Source organism: Olea europaea, chromosome 19 (genome assembly GCF_002742605.1).
Source record: "Olea europaea var. sylvestris chromosome 19, O_europaea_v1, whole genome shotgun sequence".
NCBI lineage: Eukaryota > Viridiplantae > Streptophyta > Magnoliopsida > Lamiales > Oleaceae > Olea > Olea europaea.
The window spans coordinates 2,445,787-2,451,466 of record NC_036255.1 but is presented as its reverse complement, the minus strand read 5'-3'; positions in this window follow the sequence as shown (position 1 = coordinate 2,451,466).

The following is a 5,680-nucleotide window of genomic DNA, read 5'->3' as shown; positions in this document are numbered from 1 at the left end:
TCATAGAAATCATTTAATCCAATTTATTAATGAATGTAAAAAAGAAGGAATTGTATTATCTAAAAAGAAATCTATAATAAAAAAATAAGAGATCGACTTTCTTGGATTATCAATAGATAAAAGATGGATAAAATTACAGACTCATATATCCAAAAAGATAGAAATTTTTTCAGATAAATTAGAATCCAAAGAACAAATTCAAAATTTTTTAGGATGTTTAAACTATGCAGAAGGATTTATTGAAAATATTTCTAAGAAAAGACATAAAATTCAAATTTTACTTAGAAAAACAATTTTTAAGGGATGAAATGAAGAACATACAAAAATAGTTAAATCATTAAAAGAAGAATGTAAAAATTTACCAAAATTAAGGTTACCAGATGAAAAAGATAATTTGATTATTAATACTAATGCCTCAGATAAATATTGGGCAGTAATATTAAAAATAGATCTAAATGAAATTTGTAGATATTTAAGTGGAACCTTTAACCAAGCAGAAATAAATTATACTACTCATGAAAAATAATTACTAGCAATTATTAGAAGAATAAAAAAGTTCTCATTGTTTTTATTATTCAAGAAATTTATTGTTGAAACTGATAATTCTCAAGTTGCAGGATTAGTCAGGAATAAATTACCATCAGAACCTCAATACAGAAGGCTCCATAGATGGCAAGCTTATTTAGCATTTTATAATTTTGATATAGTCCATATTAAAGGAGTTAATAATTTTCTTGTACATTTTCTCAGCAGAAACATAGAATTTGCAGATGGATAAAGCCAAGGCCATAGAGTTATACCAATCTATTCTACATATACAAGAAATGACAAATTTTCTTTAAGAAGAATCTGAAAATATAAGCTCTGGAGCAACCCAGATCTCAGAGATGTTTAATTTAAATATGAAAATATTGTTGAATATCACTACTGAACATCATAAATATGCCATTGAATTCAAAAATCAAGTTAATGCTATTACAGCACAACTAAAAAATATACTGTTTGAAACAGATATACCAAAGAGCTCAGAAATGAGTTTTCCAAATCAATACCAAACAGGGACAGCTGGAAGCAGTAATGGACCCAGACGTGACAACATACCAACTGATAATAAAGGAGATTCCATTTCTGTATCATTAACCAAGAAAGTTATGATACATGAAGATAAAAGAGATATCAAAACAATTAGCATCATAGACCAAGAAGATAAAATCCCTTTAGATCAAAACGAAGAAAAATATGCCGAAATAGTCAAAATCGCTTATTAAATAAAAATAAGTGATTCATATTTCATTTCTCCGAGAAATAATTTTTATCCCAGAATAACAGCCATTGAAGGAGGTGACCCTTCATTTATAAAAATCATGACAGACTATGAATTCATGGATTTGATTTATCCAAATAAAGATTTTACTGAAATTTCAAAGTTTGATGACATATTCATTAAGGAAGTATCCAGATTTGCCAAGGGAAGGAAAATATTTTTAAAATTCTATTCAATCAGTCTAGAATATGATGGAGTTGTTTACTATCCAGTTGAACACATAATCTCAATTGGATATGTTGCAGCCAATTTCCAAATTGATGTTACAGAGAATAATAGAAAAGTCCCTACAGTGACAAAATTATGGATCAGACATAGAAGAACACTTGGAATTAAAGCCATTTACAACATTACCAAAAATTTGTTTGATAAAAAATTCTCGTGCCTGTGCCAGTATGAAAATTGGATGTTGGTATCCAATGGAGGATATGCAAAATCAGAAATTTTAAAAGACTACATTACAAGATTTGATATACATCAATTTCCAGAATGTCTTACCACTATAAAAGAATCTTGCCAGCTAAGGGAGTGCCCCAACTGCATGTGAAGAAATGAAAAAAAGAAGACAAAGCACCTTTTGACAAAGGTGTATGAAGGACAATAATACTACATGTGAAGACATTAAAGATAAGGAGCAATAATAGAAAAAGATGCTCTTTGGATAGAAAAGTTGAACCAACATGTGAAGATATAGGCCCAAAGAAGAAAATAGAAAGACAAGTGTACCTTGATGATGTATTGAATGATGTAATAAAGTCTAAAAAACTTGTATAAATAGAGACATTACCCGAGAAGAATATCATCTCATCCTATATTAAATTCTCGAGTTGTAAGCAATAGCCTATTCTCAGTTTAAAAACCAATTTTTCTGGAAATCCCTTGTACCAAATTAAAGTCTTGTATCAATCCTAATAGAAATAAAATTCCAATATTTTGATATCAATATGAGTTTCTAAATATTTTTCCCATAGATTCTTGAAAGATCAAATAGAAAGTTTCCTTCTTATTTTAACAAAAAGAGATTTATTCTTTAGAAGTTGATACAGTGAGAGCAAGTAGCTGAAACAGTAACAATTCCGTGAAGGCAGAAGGCCGTTGAAGGAAGCAGTTTACAGATTCAGAGCTCGAAGGTCACTCGGTTCTAAGAATACAGGTCTAGATCAAACCAAAGGTAAAACTATTAAACTTTTGTTAAAATTAGAATGAATCTTTTAAAGGTCTTAAAAGAATCACAGGGATAATTGCATGATGATTATTTTGGTAAATGTCAGGATATACAATTGAAGGATTAGATAGTTTATTAGAAAGAATGTTAGAAGAAATAAAGGATATTATATCTCAATTAAAAAATACAAATTTACCATTTGAAGAATATGGTATTTTATTAAGAAAATATGATATATATGTTATGGATTATTCTTATTTATTAGATCATAGAATGATTTTATACTCAAATATCCAAAATAGAGTAAACAAAGGAAAAAATGTTTAAAAGACTAGGACATATGTTGCAATATAGAAAGAATCATTTCATTAAGAGTAATATAGACATTTCCATAAAAAGAAATAGTAACAGGCCAAATAGAAAAATCTCTCCCTAAACAGTCCCAAAATTTCTCGAAAATAGGAGAAACCTTATGAAAAATCAGGCAGGAATTTTGACCATCGACACTCAAAAGATAATTTCTATTTTTTAAGGTTTACAATTTTTTTCTGAAACATGTGAATAAAATGTGACTTAAGTATTTATAAACAACTTATAAATATGAACCAAATATAGACTTAATTAATCGCAATATAATAATTTTATTAAATTAGAGATGGCAATAAAATCATGGAGTTCTCCCAATCCTCACCAGTCATCCCATTTTTTCGTAAATTCCCGATTAGCAAAAGAATCTAAATATCCTCTTTTCTCACTTCATATTTATACATTCGTTACGTTTTACTCACTGAACTTTAAAATGCTTTCAGATCACCGAACTTTAACACGTCACACTGCATAATTCAATATCATATTTCATAAATTATTGAGCTTTAAAATGTTTCCGAATGATTACTGAATTTTAACACGTTGCACTCCATCACTCGTCCTCCATGTTCCATTAGTCATTGAATGTATACTGCCATCACATTTTACTCGCTGTACTTTAAAATAAAAATAAAATAAATAATGAGACTCTCATCCTAAAATGAGAATATGGATATCGGTCAAGATGACATAATTTATCTATTCATCAAAAACTTTTTTCAAGAGGATAGAAGAATTCTAACTTCAAATTGACATAAATCTAATTTAAATTTTAATCTTTCTTTATGTCGAAAAAATGAAATTGCTAAATTATTTCTTTATTTCAATTGAAATTATAGACCAAAATCAAGAAAACAAATTATATATCTCAAACAACAGTAAAATTTTCAAGCTAGAGTCAATAATAGTAATCAAAACTAACAAAATATAATTTTTAGAGTTGTCACAAAGCAATTCTAGAGAAAATGATGGCATCATTTTAGCGTATGATATTTTATAATTCAAATTTTTTCAATTTTTGAACAGTTGGATTATATAAGTGAAGTTCACTAATCATTCGGTAGAATTTAAAGTTAAGTGAGTAAAGCGTGATGGCCGTATAAGTTGAGTAAGTAATGAAATATGGCGAGTGAGTCATTGGATGCAACACATTAAATTTTAGTGATTACTTGAAAGTATTTTAAAAAATCAATGCTTAATAAAACATGGTGAGTAAGTGATGAGGTGCAATGTATTTAAGTTCAATGACCACTCGAAAGTATTTTAGGGTTCGATGAGTAAAGTGCGATTGAAGTATAAGTTCAATGACTAATGAAATATTTAACTTTCATTTAATTACACATTTAGAAAGCACATATTTATTTTGAGTAATGCTATTTAGCATTGTTGATGTTTGACACTAACTTATATAGTAACACTTGTGGTATTAAATTACAGATTCAATTAAAAAAATCATATAATTATATTTTTTATTGAATTTATCATATAATATTATATAGACCAGTGCTCTAACACCAATTATGCTAGACAGGACCGACCTTGAAATTTTAGGTGCCTAGTGTGACATTTTAAAATTGCTTTCACGTAATTAAAAAACCTTTTCTAGCACCAATAAAAAAAACTTAAAATTTGTGCCCTTTCACATTACAAAAACTTACCTTTCTAAAATAAAAAAAAAAATCACGAAATAGCAACTAACAAGTGGACAATCGAGCTTCAATAAAATGACGATGCTACGATACTATTGTAAAATAAGCAACAAAGGCAAACGGTAGAGGTTTTTTTTTTTTTTTTTTTTTTTTTTTTTTTTTTTTTTTTTTTTTTTTTTTTTTTCTCTCTTCTCTACTTGATTGTTCTTCATGGGTTAAAAGCCCAGAGAGAGAAATATGACAAAAGGTAATCTAGGGTTAGCTTTATCACTGTTCACTTTAATCATTTGTATATTGGGCTACTTATTGTCATAATGGATTAGTAACTGGTTAATGAAGCTAATTGGACATTTGCAGGGCCGGTCCTCTGATTTTTAGGGCCTAGATGAACTCTATAAATTAGGCCCCCAATATTAACGTAAACACAAAATTCAACGATATATTATGTAACCTACTGCTAACTTATAACTTAACCTAAAAGACAATTCAAAATATCTCAATCATCTCATAATTAAAGTTTTAAATATAGTTTCTATGTGTGTCTGTACAATCGATCCTACAATAATCAATTATATAAGACAATCAGGTCGCAATTACATAAGCCGACAAGGCTTTAAACATTTCCAAACCATAGATAAGATCACAGGAACCCCAAATCAAAAAGAAAGACAACTAAAATCGGATTATAATTTCAATTTGCAAATTGCACAACTCATAATTTCGCAAATACAAATTGCACAAGTCAGTATGCACTGCAAGGCCTTTGGCGTCAGGTCTAGACCCCTCTTGGGATGGTGATTTTACCTCTCCTATGTCCATTTTTTCTTATTCAAACCTGCAATGGACAATGGATAACCTTTTAGCACAGTATGATGTCTTTTTGCACCATTTTCTCTTATAATTCTCATCCATGGGTTTCTATTTATGTAGATTTTTAATGTTGTGTTCCTAAAGGTCAACAATGCAACGTTGAATATTTTGCACAGAGTTTCTGATCAATTTGCCTCCTTCTTGAATTTTTTTTAATATTGTGTGTGTACTGTGGTGTCATATTTACCAAATTCAAATAATGAAGATAATCAACATGCTTAAGAAGGTCTAAACTAAGGAACATAATAGAATAAGTAAAATGTAAAATCAGGATTACATTAAAATCATCACATTCAACGCCCAGTC